Source organism: Oncorhynchus nerka, linkage group LG7 (assembly GCF_034236695.1).
Source record: "Oncorhynchus nerka isolate Pitt River linkage group LG7, Oner_Uvic_2.0, whole genome shotgun sequence".
Lineage (NCBI taxonomy): Eukaryota > Metazoa > Chordata > Actinopteri > Salmoniformes > Salmonidae > Oncorhynchus > Oncorhynchus nerka.
Genome location: NC_088402.1, coordinates 37,032,246 through 37,051,129, shown reverse-complemented (window position 1 = coordinate 37,051,129; position 18,884 = coordinate 37,032,246). Strand labels below are relative to the sequence as shown.

Here is an 18,884-nt window from a genome sequence, read left to right as displayed (position 1 = left end):
CACATGTTGGCAGGTGTGGCAGATAGGCAAGGAATTGTCTGGGTGGTAATTAAAAGGTTACGGCTTAGCTGTAGGCTAGAGTTGCAGGGCTAGGAGTTGGCTGTATAGTTGCTGGGGCTAAACAATGTGATTGTTGGGGCTATACAGTGTGGTAGTTGGGGCTAAACAGTGTGATAGTTGGGGCTAAACACTGTGTTAGTTGGGGATAAACAACTTGGTCGTTGGGGCTAAACAGCGTGCTAGTTGGGGATAAACAGTATGGTTGTTGGGGCTAAACAGTGTGCTAGTTGGGGATAAACAGTGGTTGTTGGGGCTAAACATTGTGGAAGTTGGGGATAAACAGTGTGGCATTTTGGGTAGTTTGGGCTAAACAGTGTGGTAGTTGGGGGTAAATAGTGGGGTGGTTGGGGCTAAACAGTGTGGTAGTTGGGGGTAAATAGTGGGGTGGTTGGGGCTAAACAGTGTGGTAGTTGGGACTAAACTGTGTGGTAGTTGGGGCTAAACAGTGTGGTAGTTGGGGCTAAACTGTGTGGTAGTTGGGGCTAAACAATGTGGTAGTTGGGGCTAAACTGTGTGGTAGTTGGGGCTAAACAGTGTGCTAGTTGGGGATAAACTGTGTGGTAGTTGGGGCTAAACAGTGTGGTAGTTGGGTCTAAACAGTGTGGTAGTTGGGGCTAAACTGTGTGGTAGTTGGGGCTAAACAGTGTGGTAGTTGGGGCTAAACTGTGTGGTAGTTGGGGCTAAACAGTGTGGTTGTTGGGATGAAACAGTGTGAAAGTTGGGGCTAAACAGTGTGGTAGTTGGGGCTAAACAGTGTGGCATTTGGGGTAGTTGGGGCTAAACAGTGTGGCATTTGGGGTAGTTTGGGCTAAACAGTGTGGTAGTTGGGGCTAAACAGTGTGGCATTTGGGGTAGTTTGGGCTAAACAGTGTGGCATTTGGGGTAGTTTGGGCTAAACAGTAGGATAGTTAGTTGGGGCTAAACAGTGTGGTAGTTGTGGATAAACAGTGGGGTAGTTGGGGAGAAATAGTGGGGTAGTTGGGGTAGTTTGGGCTAAACAGTGTGGTAGTTGGGGGTAAATAGTGGGGTGGTTGGGGCTAAACAGTGTGGTAGTTGGGGATAAACAGTGTGGTAGTTGGCTAAACAGTATGGTAGTTGGGCCAAAACAGCGTGGTAATTGGGGCTAAACAGCGTGGTATTTGGGGATAAATAGTGGGGTAGTTGGGGCTAAACAGTGTGGTAGTTGGGGCTAAACAGTGTGGTAGCTGGGGCTAAACAGTGTGGTAGCTGGGGATCAACAGTGGGGTAGTTGTGGCTAAACAGCGTGGTAGTTGGGGATAAACAGTGTGGCATTTGGGGTAGTTGGGGCTAAACAGTGTGGCATTTGGGGTAGTTGGGGTAAACAGTGTGGTAGTTGGGGATCAACAGTGTGGCATTTGGGGCTAAACAGTGTGGCATTTGGGGTAGTTGGGGATAAACAGTGGGGTAGTTGGGGAGAAATAGTGGGGTATTTGGGGATTAACAGTGTGGTAGGTGGGGAGAAATAGTGTGGTAGTTGGGGCTAAACAGTGGGGTAGTTGGGGCTAAACAGTGTGGTAGTTGGGGATAATCTGTGTGGTAGTTGGGGCTAAACAGTGTGGTAGTTGGGGCTAAATAGTGGGGTAGTTGGGAATAAACAGTGTGGTAGTTGGGAATAAACAGTGTGGTTGTTGGGGCTAAACAGTGTGGTTGTTGGGGCTAAACAGTATGGTAGTTGGGGCTAAACAGTGTGGTAGTTGGGGCTAAACTGTGTGGTAGTTGGGGCTAAACAGTGTGGTGGTTGGGGCTAAAAAGTGGGGTGGTTGGGGCTAAACAGTGTGGGTGGTTGGGGCTAAACAATGTGGTAGTTGGGGCTAAAAAGTGGGGTGGTTGGGGCTAAACAGTGTGGGTGGTTGGGGCTAAACAGTGTGGTAGTTGGGGCTAAACAATGTGGTAGTTGGGGCTAAAAAGTGGGGTGGTTGGGGCTAAACAGTGTGGGTGGTTGGGGCTAAACAGTGGGGTGGTTGGGGCTAAACAGTGGGGTGGTTGGGGCTAAACAATGTGGTAGTTAGGGCTAAACAGTGTGGTAGTTGGGGCTAAACAGTGTGGTAGTTGGGGCTAAACAGTGTGGTAGTTGGGGCTAAACAGTGTGGTAGTTAGGGCTAAACTGTGTGGTAGTTGGGGCTAAACAGTGTGATAGCTGGGGCTAGACTGTGTGTTAGTTGGGGCTAAACAGTGTGGTAGTTGGGGCTAAACTGTGTGGTAGTTGGGGCTAAACTGTGTGGTAGTTGGGGCTAAACAGTGTGGTAGTTGGGGCTAAACAGTGTGGTAGTTGGGGCTAAACAGTGTGGTAGTTAGCTCAACAGCGTGGTAGTTGGTGTTAAACAGTGTGACATTTGGGGTAACTGGGGCAAAACAGTGTGATAGTTGGGGCTAAACAGTGTGGTAGTTGGGGTAGTTGAGGTTAAACAGTGGGGCAGTTGGGGCTAAACTGTATGGTAGTTGGGGCTAAACAGTGGGGGTAGTTGGAGCTAAACAGTGTGGTAGTTGGGGCTAAACAGTGTGGTAGTTGGGGCTAAACAGTGGGGTAGTTGGGGCTAAACAGTGTGGTAGTTGGGGGTATCACTATCACTGCTGATGATGAGAGGTTCCCATTCTGGTAGGTGAAATGCTGAATTCTTCTCCCCACGTTGCCATGGCCACACACCCCAACACACCCGGGTCATTGTCACAGCTACCACAGCCACAGTCATAGCTACCAGGGCCCCCAGGACCAACGCCCCTAGCAACCAGGGCCACGCCTCCATCATCAGTTCCAGGTAAGGGCTGAGAACCTCCGATATCCTCTGGTCTGAGGGGAGGGGAGAGGAGAGGAGGAGTCCTTTACAATCCTTCAGGAATTCACATTTAAAACATGCATATTACCAACAACACACACGGTACGTACCTCAGTTGAGCATGTAGGAGTATTCGTACCCCAGGTCTTTGCTGGAGGTGAAGTATTCTATGTTCCTGTGTAGAGGTATGAAGGGCACCATGTGGTACTGCCTGTTGTGGCCGATGGGAGCATTGAACTCTGGGTACTAGAGAGAGAGAGAGAGAGAGAGAGAGAGAGAGAGAGAGAGAGAGAGAGAGAGAGAGAGAGAGAGAGAATTCGATCCAACCAAATCATGAGAAAACAAAAAGATAATTACTTGACACAATGGAAAGAATGAATAAAAAAACTGAGCAAATTCGAACGCTATTTGGCCCTAAACAGAGTATACAGTGGCAGTATACCTGACCACTGTGACTGACCCAAACTCAAGGAAAACTTTGACCATGTACAGACTCAGTGAGCATAGCCTTGCTATTGAGAGCCAGGTCTGCCTATGTGCACACTGCCCACAAAATGAGGTGGAAACTGAGCTGCACTTCCTAACCTCCTGTCAAATGTATGACCATATTAGACAAATATTTCCCTCAGGTTACACAGATCCACAAAGAATTTGAAAACAAACCCAATTTTGATAAACTCCCATATCTACTGGGTGAAATACCACAGTGTGCCATCACAGCAGCAATATTTGTGACCTGTTGCCAGAAGAAAAGGGCAAACAGTGAAGAACAAACACCATTGTAAATACAACCCATATTTATGTTTGTTTATTTTCCCTTTTGTACTTTAACTATTTACACATTGTTACAACACTGTATATATCCAAAATAAGACATTTGCCAAGTTAACAAACAGATTACCGACCATTTCGAATCTCACCGTACCTTCTCCACTGTGCAATCTGGTTTCAGAGCTGGTCATGGGTGCACCTCAGCCACGCTCAAGGTCCTAAACGATATCATAACCTCCATCGATAAGAGACATTACTGTGCAGCCGTATTCATCGACCTGGCTAAGGCTTTCGACTCTTTCAATCACAGCATTCTTATTGGCAGACTCAACAGCCTTGGTTTCTCAAATGATTGCCTCGCTTGGTTCACCAACTCCTTATTTTCGATAGAGTTCAGTGTGTCAAATCTGTTGTCCAGACCTCTGGCAGTCTCTATGGGGGTGCCACAGGGTTCAATCCTCGGGCCGACTCTCTTCTCTGTATACATCAATGATGTCGCTCTTGCTGTTGGTGATTCTTTGATGCACCTCTACGCAGACGACACCATTCTGTATACCTCTGGCCCTTCTTAATACACTGTGTTAACTAACCTCCAGATGAGCTTCAATGCCATACAACTCTTCTTCCGTGGCTTCCAACTGCTCTTAAATGCAAGTAAAACTAAATGCATGCTCTTCAACCAATCGCTGCCTGCACCTGCCCGTCCGTCCAGCATCACTACTCTGGACGGTTCTGACTTGTGGACAACTAAAAAAAATGTGTGGACAACTAAAAAAAACCTAGGTGTCTGGTTAGACTGTAAACTCTCCTTCCAGAATCACATTAAACATCTCCAATCCAAAATTAAATCTAGAATCGGCTTCCTATTTCGCAACAAAGCATCTTTCACTCATGCTGCCAAACATACCCTCGTAAAACTGACCATCCTACCGATCCTCGACGGCGATGTCATTTACAAAATAGCCTCCAACACTCTACTCAACAAATTGGATGCAATCTATCCCAGTGCCATCCGTTTTGTCACCAAAGCCCCATATACTACCCACCACTGCGACCTGTATGCTCTCGTTGGCTGGCCCTCGCTTCATACTCATCGCCAAAACCACTGGCTCCAGGTCATCTACAAGTCTCTGCTAGGTAAAGCCCCACCTTATCTCAGCTTGCTGGTCACCATAGCAGCACCCACCGTAGCACGCGCTCCAGAAGGTATATTTCACTGGTCACCCCCAAAGCCAATTCTTCCTTTGGCCGCCTCTCCTTCCAGTTCTCTGCTGCCAATGACTGGAACGAACTGCAAAAATCTCTGAAGCTGGAGACTCATATCTCCCTCACTAGCTTTAAGCACCAGCTGTCAGAGCAGCTCAAAGATCACAGCACTGTACATAGCTCATATTTGAATTGTGTGTGTGTGTGTGTGTGTGTGTGTGTGTGTGTGTGTGTGTGTGTGTGTGTGTGTGTGTGTGTGTGTTTGTGTGTGTGTGTGTGTGTGTGTTTGTTTGTATGTGTGTGCTCACCTGTCTACGTAGGCGTGGTGCAGTAGGAAAATAGGGTCATTAGCTGACCCCTGAACTGAAGACATGGAGCCATTCATGAAGATGTGAAGAGAGGCATGCATCCCCATCACCCTACTGTTACCCAGGCCTGTCTGAGGGTTCCCAAAACCTATAGGTGAGGGGTAAAATGTCAAAGGTTAGAGGTCATCCCCCTAAACCACACTGTTACCTAGGCCTGTTACACAGCTGCCAAAACCTAGAGTTCAGGGATTAAAGGTCATCCCCATCACCACACTGTTACCCAGGCCTGACAGGGCTGCGGAAACATAGTTCAGGTGTTAGAGGTCATCCCCATCACCACACTGTGACCCAGGCCTGTCACAGAGCTGCCGGAACCTAGAGGTCAGGGGTCAGAGATAAGTGGTTAGATGTCATCCCCATCACCACACTGTTACCCAGGCCTGTCGCAGAGCTGCCGACACCTAGAGGTTAGGGGTCAGAGGTCAAGGGTCAGAATACAACACAAGAGTTAAGGTTAGAACAATAGTCTCTAGAGTGTTCTAGAACTACTGACTTTCTAGAGGTCTAGAACTAATAACACACACACACCCTTACTTACCTTCCATTGTGTTTCTGAAGCTGAAGTTAGCGGAGTGGTCCATGGCTCCCGTGTCGTAGTCACGAAGACTGACCGTGAACTCCACCTCTGCTGCCGTTGGCAACCGCGGAACCAAGTTACGGTTGTGGTTGCCAGGGTTACGCAGCAACGGCCCCTCGTTGCTGCCGTCACACAGCACCCCCCTCACGCTGTAGTCTTCCGCACGCGAACACATCACCTACACGTACACACACACACAAATCTATAGAATCAGGACGACTGCATACCACATGATTGTGTTAGCCTGCTGAGCTAAAGCCTAGGCTTAAACTTTTAAGTAACTGTCCAGTGAAAATATCACTTTTAAAAGTTCATATTCTCTTAACCCCTACCCAAATAAAGTTGTTGACTCATCCTATACTCGCATCTGTGGCCAAAGCATAAATTGGAGAAAAACACTTCAAAAACCCCACCTCAAACTTGTATCTCAAACAGATCTTTAAAAAAATGCTTGCTATTTCCTCATAGCGGATGACATTATCCTCCAGAGGAGGATGAGCTGGCCAATCAGGGGTCTACTTGCATTAATATTTTTTATGACCGGTATATGCCCACACTATTCTGTTGTTGGGGTACGTGCTCCCACACCATTCCAACACAGAAAAGCTTATTTTTAACATACTTAATTACCAGTTTTTGGAAGGAAAACGATTTCCCTCAGATCTATAAACTGGTTGATTCAAGCCCTGAATGCTGATTGGCTGAAAGCCGTGGTATATCAGACCATATACCACGGGTATGACAAAACATTTATTTTTACTGTTCTAATTACGTTGGTAACCAGTTTATAATAGCAATAAGGCACCTCAGGGTTTAACGGTATATGGCCAATATACCACGGCTAAGGGCGTTGCGTCGTGCATAGGAGCAGCCCTTAGGCCTTGTTGCTTAATTATAGGTCATGCAGTACCAGTCAAAAGTTTGGACACACCTACTCATTCCTGACTTTTTCTTTATTTTTTACTATTTTCTGCATTGTAGAATCAAATCAAATCAAATGTATTTATATAGCCCTTCGTACATCAGCTGATATCTCAAAGTGCTGTACAGAAACCCAGCCTAAAACCCCAAACAGCAAGCAATGCAGGTGTAGAAAATTGTAAAGACATCAAAACTATGAAATAACACACATGGAATCATGTAGTAAACAGAAAAGTGACACTCTTGGCATTCTCTCAACCAGCGTCATGAGGTAGTCACCTGGAATGCACTTCAATTAACAGGTGTGCCTTGTTAGAAGTTAATTTGTGGAATTTCTTTCCTTCTTAATGCGTTTTAGCCAATCAGTTGTGTTGTGACAAGGTAGGGGTGGTATACAGAAGATAGCCCTATTTGGTAGGGTTAGGGTTAGGGGTTAGGGAAAATAGGATTTTGAATGGGACTGAATTTTGTGTCCCCACAAGGTTAGTTGTACAAGTTGTGTGTGTGTGTGTGTGTGTGTGTGTGTGTGTGTGTGTGTTAATCACAGAACATGGCCTCTGGCAGAGACATGAGGTACTCAGACTGTCTCCTGATAAGCACCCTCCTCTCCCCCTCCTCTCCCCTCCCCACCCTTTTCTCCTCCCCTTCCATCTCCTCTCCCCAGTTTTCGCTTCTCTTTTCCTCATCTCCTCTCGTCTCCTTTCTTCTCCTCCTCTCCCCATTCCTCTCCTCTTTTCTCCTCCTGTCCTCTCTTCTCCTCTCCACGGTCCTCTTCTGTCCTGTCTTCCTCTCCTCTCCACAGTCCTCTCCTGTCCTGTCCTCCTCTCCCCAGTCCTCTCCTGTCCTCCACATCTCCTCCTTCCTATCTAGGCTACAGGGGAGCTCAACAATGATAGTATATCATCACAGTATTCAAGTCATCACAGGAAAAGTCATAAAGAAGAGTTGAATTATTAAAATGTATATTCACGTTTTGTGAGTTGAGAAACATGTACTGTCTGGTTGATTACATCTCTATAGTGTAAGGGGACTCTTCTCCTCCTCTCCTCTCCAGGCCTCCCCATACCATCAATGAAAATACAACACTGTGGAGACTATTGTGAACTTCTAAGAATAATGCCAAGGTGACAGTGAGAGTGAGAGGAAGGGAGGAGAAAATAGGTAGGCAGGAGAGGTGAAGAGAAAAGAGAGAGGAGGATGGAAGACAAGAAGAGGATGAAAGATGTCTCACCCTCCAAGAAGAGAATACTGAAGCAGGGCTGATGAGGTTGGGGTCTCGGGGGCTCCGGGCGCCCATCAGGTCGTTGGTGCAAACGTCACAGCCCTGCGCGTCCCGCCAGTCCCAGTACGGGATGGAAAATTCAAAGTCCCCGGTCAGCTTCCGAATATCATGCTCCCAGTGCAGCAGGTACGCACGGTGCCACGGCAGAAAGGCGGGAGCCCAGTGTGCGAAGTCCACATCTGTCCAGACATTCCCCGGTCCACCGAGAAGAGCATTCCTCGAGACATAGTAGTGCATCCACACAAAACGTCATAGGTCGAGACGTCAGAGAACAGTGGGGTGCTCCCGTTATTCATCTCCCGGTAGGTCCCGGTAGCTATGACGTAATCCTGGCTGACTGTGTGCTTGGCCAGGTTGAGGTAAGAGATAAGTTTCCGTCTTTCCGCCGCCGAAAGGTGAAACACGTTCCGCCTCACGGACTCTCTCTTCTCCCCGCACTTAGTACCAAACAGCCCGAACTGGCACTCTCCGCAGTTGAACCCCAAGTAGTTAGAGGCGCACTGGCAGGTCCGGTTATAAAACACCAGAGGCCATCTCTCTCTGTCGTCCAAGCCGGAGAACGGGTAATTCAGCCCGTTGGGTAGATCCGATACCTCCACGTCCCGGCAGAACCCCCTGCCAGAGCTGGCCCCGCAAGCCGAGCCATCCCCATGCCAGACCGGGCAGCACTCCTTAGAGAGCAGGGCCTCCGTGGTGGCGCAGAGACGGGGAAACTGCTGCTGGGATAACCGCACACACTGGAGGAAAAACACACCGTGGAGGAGCAAGAGCCACATCGCAACACTTCACCACACACACCAACACGAACACAGCTGTCCAGGCCTGTCTTGTCCTGTCACACACACACCAGCCCGCTGACGTGCCTAGAGTCATTGAGAAGAGGAGTTGGTAAGTAGAAGTGAGATAAGACGAAACCCATGTAGCTACTCCAGTCAGATCAGAGTCACTCAGATCCGACTCGACTTCTCCACCCTCCCCCACACTCCCCCCTCTCTGGACCTGTGGTCACATACCTCATGATCCCGGGGGTGAGCTTGTTTCATGGGCGGGTGGTTCCCTGAACACGCACGCGCACACACACACACACACACACACCGAGGGTCTTTCTCATACATTTTGACGGACTAACCAACGGATATAATTTATTTAATTACACTGCAGGTTTCAGGGAAGGTCTTTAAGGGGTAAATACCTGTAGAAAAAAAACATATCCATGTATTTCTTTGTATCACTAAAGCACTAGCCTACGGGATTCAGTGAAGGCAATTGAAATGTGACTTTATAGAAAGGATGACATTTTGGTTAACGTTTCTTTCTTTTACTGTGCTTCACTTCAAGTTTCATAACCACAGAGTTATGTTGTCGTTATTAAAGTGTTTTCACGTTTCTCCATTATAATTCGGCCCGGTGTTGGGTTTGGTATTTCACTGCTTAAAGATTGAGCAGCCAGGCAAGAAACTGGCATTGCATAGGAGAAAGCATTACAGCCAGGCGTCTAGCCTATATTTTTGTTTTTTTAATGTTTTTGTTTGATTAGGTTTTTGTTTCAAATGTTTTGTTTATTTTAAAAAAACGACTATAAACCAGATTTTCCCACTTTGCCCTCAGACAAAATAGTCTCAGTTCAGAAAGCAAACTGTTATCTGTCATGTATGCTCTTTCTCCCTCGCTCTAAGTCGCCATGCTCCTGCGCCTCAGCTGGGATCGACAGGTTCCCGCGCCTTTTTAGCAGAGGTGACTGGTCCGCTCCTGATCCCCGGGATCGTCATCTTGGTCGGCGTCCTGCGGCTGGAGCCGCGCTTTGGGGAGGGTGTACTGTCACGTGTGCTCCCTCTCCGGACTCTAGGTCACCAGGCTGCTCGTTAAGGCGCACACCTGTCACCATCATTACGCGCATCATCGCATTTTGACACTCACCTGGAATCCATCACCTCCTTGATTACCTGCTCTATATATGTCACTCCCTTTGGTTCCGTGCCCAGGCGTCATTGTCTTTGTCTTTGTGTTGTTCATGGTTTGGCTCATGTTACGTTTATTTATTAAAACGCTCACTCTCTGAACTTGTTTCCCGAATCTCAGCGCACACGTTACAGTATCCTAGAGATTAATAGGAGAAAAATCATCTAGACAAGCATATTCAATTAGGATTCATGATGGTGAATAAATCAGAAATCAAATGTCTACACACAACATCACAATTGAGTCCCTTATTATTCGTTTCATTCAGACACTGTGTGAAAAAACATCTCTTGCAATAGCTTTGAATAAGAAGAAGAGACTTGATTTGTCCAAGAAACACGAGCAAATTGGAGATTTTTGGTTCCAACCGCCGTGTCTTTGTGAGAGGCAGAGTATGTGAACTGATGATCTCAGCATGTGTGGTTCCCACCGTGAACCATGGAGGAGGAGGTGTGGTGGTGCTTTGCTGGTGACACAGTCTGTGATTTATTTAGAATTCAAGGCACACTTAACCAGCATGGATACCAGAATTCTGCAGCGATACACCATCCCATCTGGTTTGCATTTACTGGGACTATCATTTATTTTTCCACAGGACAATGACCCAACACACCTCCAGGCTGTGTAAGGGCTATTTGACCAAGAAAGGGAGAGATGGAGTGCTGCATCAGATGACCTGGCCTCCACAATCACCTGACCTCGACCCAATTGAGATGGTTTGGGATGAGTTGGACCACAGAGTGAAGGAAAAGCAGCCAACATGTCCTCAGCATATGTGGGAACTCCTTCAAGACTGTTGAAAAAGTATGTTGAAAAAGAATATAACTAATAACATTAAATAACATTGGAATATAACATTTAATAACAATAACTTAACTAATTAATTCACTGTAACATTGATGTGGCTACTCTATTATGCTCTGTTATTGCACAATTGTAATATGTACATAGTTCACAAATAAAGCATACTACTTTACTCAAACATTTAAAAAAATATTCTCTCTGAACAAGTGGATTATTTATCTTAGGGCTTCCCTACTTGTATATTTTAAAAAAACAATTATTGATCTAACTTAATTGGAATGTATCTACAACTTTTTTACATTTCAAAAGAATTGATAAACTTATCACAAAATTGTTTTGTTGAAATATCTCCAAAAGTTGTGATGACACAGAGGACATTTTTTGTTGAGCAATAGTAGGGGGGGGGGGCAGTTAACCCAGGGGGCTAGTTACCCCTACGACCCTACCTCTTTACGCCCGAGAAGCGCATCACAGGACCATCACGCTGCTTGGCAGAGAGAAAGAGAGAGTCATTCGCTCTAGACAACACTAAATGCCTTTATTGTCCAAACCCTGTCTATGAACGATGGTATAGGCTATATATATATATATATATATATCAAATCCTGCACTCAGTTAAATGTGAAGATGAACATTCATAACGGTTGAGTTCAGGGGCATCATCAGTGGTGAAAAAAGAACCCAATTGTCGTACTTGAGTCAAAGTAAAGACACCTTAATAGAAAGTTACTCAAGTAAAAGTGAAAGTCATCCAGTAAAATACTACTTGAGTAAAAGTCTAAAGGTATTTGTTTCTAAATATACTTAAGTATCAAAAGTATATGTAATTGCTGAAATATATTTAATTATCAAAAGTAAAAGTATAAATCCTTTAAAAATCCTTATATTAAGCAAAGCAGACGGCACCATTTTCTTGTTTTAAAAATGTATGGCTAGCCAAGGGTACTCCAACACTCAGACATCATTTACAAACAATGGATTTGTATTTAGTGAGTCTGCCAGATCAGAAGCATTACGGATGAGTATGTGTTCTCTTGATAAGTGCGTGAATTCGACCATTTTCCTGTCCTGTTATATTATTTTGTTTAGGAATGTAGTGAAGTAAAAGTAAAAGTTGTCAAAAATATAAATAGTAAAGTAAAGTACACATACCAAAAAAATACTTAAGTAGTACTTTCAAGTATTCTTTACTTAAGTACTTTACACCACTGGACGTCATGCACCCCAAAAAGCTGTATGTGCTGCTGGAGGGTGGTCCTCAGTCCAGAAGTTGGAGAATTTAGCATTTTTCAAACACCAGAAACAGCTTATTCCTGCAATCTAGAGGCACACTCATTATTCTTAATTCTATTAACAAAACATGTCTATTTTTCTGCATATCTAAGCACACCTCTTGAGATGTCCGTATCCTCCGGATTGGTGTTTCTTTTTTATTTGTCATGACTTCCACCGAGGTCGGTCCCTCTCCTTGTTTGGGCGGAGTTCAGCGGTCGACGTCACCGGTCTTCTAGCCATCGCCGATGCACCTGTCATTTTCGATTTGTTTTGTCTTGTTTTCCCGCACACCTGGTTTGCATTCCCTCATAACTCGTCTTGCATATAACCCTCTGTTTCTCCCCTTGTCTGTGTGTGGAACTGTTATATGTAAATGTATGTGTACTCCAGGCTGGTTTGCGTCGGGTTATGTTAACCCGTGTGTGTTTAGTTTTCTGTTCGCCTCAATATAGGGACCCGTTTGCTAACCATTTCTGCTCTCCTGCGCCTGACTTCCCTGTAGTCAGTTACGCACTCCTTTACAGAATTTCACACCCAATTATGGAGTCAGCAGGAGCAGGTACCCCTGGTAGCGCAGTCGAGCAGCGAGTCCAGGAGCACGCGGTGATGCTGCAACATCTCGGCGCCGCCATGGATCGCGTCATCCAGACGATGGACCGCTGGGAGAGCCCTCTGTTGCACACCTGTTTTTGCATGTTACTTTTCCTGAGTTTTCCCCGCATTCCCAGCACAAGGCGCTCGACTCTCCTGCGTTTCCCGTGGTGCTAGGCCTACCCTGGTTAGCTTGTCATGACCTCACTGTTTCATGGCAACGGAGGGCTCTCATGGGGTGGTCGAGAGTGCTCGGGGAGGTGTTTAAGGGTTTCCGTTGGTGCTACCACTGTGGAAAGTCCAGACCAGGTCTCCACCGTGCGCATTCCCCTCTAATATTCCGATTTGGCTCTCGCCTTCTCCAAGAAGAAGGTTACTCAATTACCACTCCATCGTCGGGGGGATTGTGTGATAAACCTCCAGGTAGACGCCACACTTCCTAGGAGTTACGTGTATCCCCTGTCAAAGGCGGAGATGGCGGCTATGGAGACATATGTCTCAGAATCTCTGCATCAGGGGTACATTTGGTCCTCCACTTCACCCGCCTCCTCGAGTTTCATGTTTGTGAAGAAGAAGGAGGGAGTTCTGCGCCCGTGTATTGATTATAGAGGTCTTAACCAGATCACTGTGAAGTACAGTTCCCTGCTACATCTCATAGTCACAGCGATTGAGTCAATGCACAGGACGTGCTTCTTCAAGAAACTAGATCTCAGGAGCGCTTACAACCTGGTGCGTATCCGGGAGGGAGACAAGTGGAAGACAGTGTTCAGTACCACCTCAGGGCATTATGAGTACCTCGTCATGCCATACGGGTTGATGAATGCTCCATCAGTCTTCCAAGCCTTTGTGGATGAGATTTTCAGGGACCTGCATGGGCAGGGTATAGTGGTGTATATCGATGACATTCTGATATACTCCACTGCACACGCCAAGTATGTGTCCCTGGTGCGCAGGGTGCTTGGGCGACTGTTGGAGCATGACCTGTATGTCAAGGCTGAGAAATGCCTGTTCTTCCAGCAGTCTGTCTCCTTCCTAAGGTACCGCATTTCCACTTCAGGGGTGGAGATGGAGAGTGACCGCATTTCAGCTGTGCGTAATTGGCCGACTCCCACCACGGTAAAGGAGGTGCAGTGGTTTCTAAGATTTGCCCATTTCTACCGGAGGTTTATCCAGGGTTTTGGTCAGGTAGCGGCTCCCATTACCTCACTGCTAAAGGGGGGTCCGGTTCGGTTGCAGTGGTCGGCTGAGGCGGATAGGGCTTTTGGTCACCTAAGGGCTCTGTTTACCTCAGCGCCCGTGCTGGCCCATCCGGATCCCTCTTTGGAGTTCACAGTGGAGGTGGACGTGTTCGAGGCTGGGATAGGAGCCGTGCTCTCTCAGCACTCGGGCACGCCACTGAAGCTCTGCCCCTGTGCCTTCTTTTCGAAGAAGCTCAGCCCGGCGGGGCGAAACTCTGATGTGGGGGACCGGGAGCTGTTGGCTGTCGTCAAGGCATTGAAGATGTAGAGACATTGGCTTGAGGGGGCTAAACACCATTTTCACATCTGGACTGACCACTGCAACCTGGAGTACATCCGGGTAGCGAGAAGACTGAATCCTCCTCAGGCAAGGTGGGCCATGTTTTTCACCCGTTTTGTTTTCACCCTTTCTTACAGACCAGGTTCCCAGAATGTGAAGGCAGACTCACTATCCCGGCTGTATGACACAGAGGAGGGGCCCATGGATCCTACCTCCATACTCCCGGCCTCCTGCCTGGTAGCGCCGGTGGTATGGGAGTTGGACGCGGACATTGAGCAGGCGTTACGTGCAGAGCCGCTCCCCTCCAGTGTCCCGCTGGGTGTCTGTATGTTCCGTCTGCTGTCCGTGACCGGCTGATCTATTGGGCTCACACGTCACCCTCCTCTGGTCATCCAGGGATCTGTCAGACAGTGCGCTGTTTGAGTGGGAAGTACTGGTGGTCCACCTTGGCTAAGGACGTGAGGGTTTATGTTTCCTCCTGCTCGGTGTGCGCCCAGTGTAAGGCTCCTAGGCACCTGCCCAGAGGTAAGCTACACCCCTTACCCGTTCCACAACGGCCTTGGTCGCACCTGTCGATTGATTTTATTACCGATCTCCCCCTCACAGGGTAACACCACGATCCTGGTCGTTATGGACCGTTTCTCTAAGTCCTGCCGTCTCCTCCCTACGGCCCTACATACTGCAGAGGCCTTCTTTACACGCGTCTTCCGGCACTACGGGGTGCCTGAGGATGCAGTGTCTGATCGGGGTCCCCAGTTCACTTCGAGGGTCTGGAGGGCGTTCATGGAACGTCTGGGGGTCTCGATCAGCCTTACCTCAGGTTTTCACCCCGAGATTAACGGGCAGGTGGAGGGAGTGAACCAGGATGTGGGTAGGTTTCTGCGGTCTTATTTCCAGGACCGGCTGGGGGAGTGGGCGGCGTTCGTGCCCTGGGCCGAGATGGCTCAGAACTCGCTCCGCCACTCCTCCACTAACCTCTCCCCCTTCCAGTGGTAACTAGGGTACCAACCGGTTCTGACGCCTTGGCATCAGAGTCAGACTGAGGCTCCTGCGGTGGACGACTGGTTCAGGCGCGTGGGGGAGACATGGGACGCTGCCCATGTTCACCTCCAGCGGGCCGTGCTGTGCCAGAAAACCAGCGCAGTGAGGCCCCAGTGTTCGCACCAGGGGACCGGGTCTGGCTCTTGACCCGAAACCTGCCCCTCTGCCTGCCCTGCCGGAAGCTGTGTCTGCGTTTTGTGGGGCCATTTATAGTCCTGAGACTGAACGGGGTTAGTTACAGGTTCAAATCAAATGTTATTTGTCACATACACATGGTTAGCAGATGTTAGTGCGAGTGTAGCGAAATGCTTGTGCTTCTAGTTCCGACAATGCAGTAATAACCAACAAGTAATCTAGCTAACAATTCCAAAACTACTACCTTATAGACACAAGTGTAAGGGGATAAAGAATATGTACATAAGATATATGAATGAGTGATGGTACAGAGCGGCATAGGCAAGATACAGTAGATGGTATTGAGTGCAGTATATACATATGAGATGAGTATGTAAACAAAGTGGCATAGTTAAAGTGGCTAGTGATACATGTATTACATAAGGATGCAGTAGATGATATAGAGTACAGTATATACGTATACATATGAGATGAATAATGTAGGGTATGTAAACATTATATTAGGTAGCATTGTTTAAAGTGGCTAGTGATATATTTTACATAATTTCCCATCAATTCCCATTATTAAAGTGGCTGGAGTTGAGTCAGTGTGTTGGCAGCAGCCACTCAATGTTAGTGGTGGCTGTTTAACAGTCTGATGGCCTTGAGATAGAAGCTGTTTTTCAGTCTCTCGGTCCCAGCTTTGATGCACCTGTACTGACCTCGCCTTCTGGATGATAGCGGGGTGAACAGGCAGTGGCTCGGGTGGTTGTTGTCCTTGATGATCTTTATGGCCTTCCTGTGACATCGGGTGGTGTAGGTGTCCTGGAGGGCAGGTAGTTTGCCCCCGGTGATGCGTTGTGCAGACCTCACTACCCTCTGGAGAGCCTTACGGTTGTGGGCGGAGCAGTTGCCGTACCAGGCGGTGATACAGCCCGACAGGATGCTCTCGATTGTGCATCTGTAGAAGTTTGTGAGTGCTTTTGGTGACAAGCCAAATTTTTTCAGCCTCCTGAGGTTGAAGAGGCGCTGCTGCGCCTTCTTCACGATGCTGTCTGTGTGGGTGGACCAATTCAGTTTCTCTGTGATGTGTACGCCGAGGAACTTAAAACTTACTACCCTCTCCACTACTGTTCCATCGATGTGGATAGGGGGGTGTTCCCTCTGCTGTTTCCTGAAGTCCACAATCATCTCCTTAGTTTTGTTGACGTTGAGTGTGAGGTTATTTTCCTGACACCACACTCCGAGGGCCCTCACCTCCTCCCTGTAGGCCGTCTCGTCGTTGTTGGTAATCAAGCCTACCACTGTTGTGTCGTCCGCAAACTTGATGATTGAGTTGGAGGAGTGCGTGGCCACGCAGTCGTGGGTGAACAGGGAGTACAGGAGAGGGCTCAGAACGCACCCTTGTGGGGCCCCAGTGTTGAGGATCAGCGGGGTGGAGATGTTGTTGCCTACACTCACCACCTGGGGGCGGCCCGTCAGGAAGTCCAGTACCCAGTTGCACAGGGCGGGGTCGAGACCCAGGGTCTCGAGCTTGATGACGAGCTTGGAGGGCACTATGGTGTTAAATGCCGAGCTGTAGTCGATGAACAGCATTCTCACATAGGTATTCCTCTTGTCCAGATGGGTTAGGGCAGTGTGCAGTGTGGTTGAGATTGCATCGTCTGTGGACCTATTTGGGCGGTAAGCAAATTGGAGTGCGTCTAGGGTGTCAGGTAGGGTGGATGTGATATGGTCCTTGACTAGTCTCTCAAAGCACCTCATGATGACGGAAGTGAGTGCTACGGGGCGGTAGTCGTTTAGCTCAGCTACCTTAGCTTTCTTGGGAACAGGAACAATGGTGGCCCTCTTGAAGCATGTGGGAACAACAGACTGGGATAGGGATTGATTGAATATGTCCGTAAACACACCAGCCAGCTGGTCTGCGCATGCTCTGAGGGCGCGGCTGGGGATGCCGTCTGGGCCTGCAGCCTTGCGAGGGTTGACACGTTTAAATGTTTTCCTCACGTCGGCTGCAGTGAAGGAGGGTCCGCATGTTTTAGTTGCGGGCAGTGGCAGTGGCACTGTATTGTCCTCAAAGCGGGCAAAAAAGTTATTTAGTCTGCCTGGGAGCAAGACATCCTGGTCCGTGACGGTGCTGGTTTTCTTTTTGTAATCCGTGATTGACTGTAGACCCTGCCACATACCTCTTGTGTCTGAGCCGTTGAATTGAGATTCTACTTTGTCTCTATACTGACGCTTAGCTTGTTTGATTTCCTTGCAGAGGGAATAGTTACACTGTTTGTATTCGGTCATGTTTCCAGTCACCTTGCCCTGATTAAAAGCAGTGGTTCGTGCTTTCAGTTTCACGCGAATGCTGCCATCAATCCACGGTTTCTGGTTTGGGAATGTTTTAATCGTTGCTATGGGAACGACATCTTCAACGCACGTTCTAATGAACTCGCACACCGAATCAGCGTATTCGTCAATGTTGTCGTCTGACGCAATACGGAACATATCCCAGTCCACGTGATGGAAGCAGTCTTGGAGTGTGGAATCAGATTGGTCGGACCAGCGTTGAACAGACCTCAGCGCGGGAGCTTCTTGTTTTAGTTTCTGTCTGTAGGCAGGGATCAACAAAATGGAGTCGTCGTCAGCTTTTCTGAAAGGAGGGCGGGGCATGGCCTTATATGCGTCGCGGAAGTTGGAATAGCAATGATCCAAGGTTTTTCCAGCCCTGGTTGCGCAATCGATATGCTGATAAAATTTAGGGAGTCTTGTTTTCAGATTAGCCTTGTTAAAATCCCCAGCTACAATGAATGCAGCCTCCGGATATATGGATTCCAGTTTGCAAAGAGTCAAATAAAGTTTGTTCAGAGCCATCGATGTGTCTGCATGGGGGGGAATATATACGGCTGTGATTATAATCTAAGATAATTCCCTTGGTAGATAATGCGGTCTACATTTGATTGTGAGGAATTCTAAATCAGGTGAACAGAAGGACTTGAGTTCCTGTATGTTGTTGTGGCCACACCACGTCCCGTTAACCATAAAGCATACGCCCCGCCCCTCTTCTTACCAGAAAGATGTTTGTTTCTGTCGGCGCGATGCGTGGAGAAACCAGCTGGCTGCACCGTCTCCGATAGCGTCTCTCCAGTGAGCCATGTTTCCGTGAAGCAAAGAACGTTACAGTCTCTGATGTCCCTCTGGAATGCTACCCTTGCTCGGATTTCATCAACCTTGTTGTCAAGAGACTGGACATTGGCGAGGAGAATGCTAGGGAGTGGTGCACGATGTGCCCGTCTCCGGAGTCTGACCAGAAGACCGCTTCGTTTTCCCCTCAAAGTCGTTTTTTGGGGTCCCCGGCTGGGATCCATTCCGTTGTCCTGGGTGAAAGGCAGAACGCAGGATCCGCTTCGCGAAAGTCATATTCTTGGTCGTACTGATGGTGAGTTGACGCTGCTCTTATGTTCAGTAGTTCTTCTCGACTGTACGTAATGAAACCTAAGATGACCTGGGGTACAGCTTCCCCCCAATTTCCGTATTAACCCCTCGCTCCATGTGTCTCTCCTCTGGCCGGTGGTGGCTGGCCCGCTCTAGGAGTCTGAGGTGCGGGAGGTTCC

At 48.0% G+C, this 18,884-nt stretch overlaps 1 pseudogene; it reads right to left on the bottom strand.

Moving 5' to 3' along the window:
• Nucleotides 1–1,988: 1,988 nt before the first annotated feature.
• LOC115132734 (tyrosinase-like) lies at nucleotides 1,989–8,845 on the bottom strand (annotated as a pseudogene).
• Nucleotides 8,846–18,884: the final 10,039 nt, after the last annotated feature.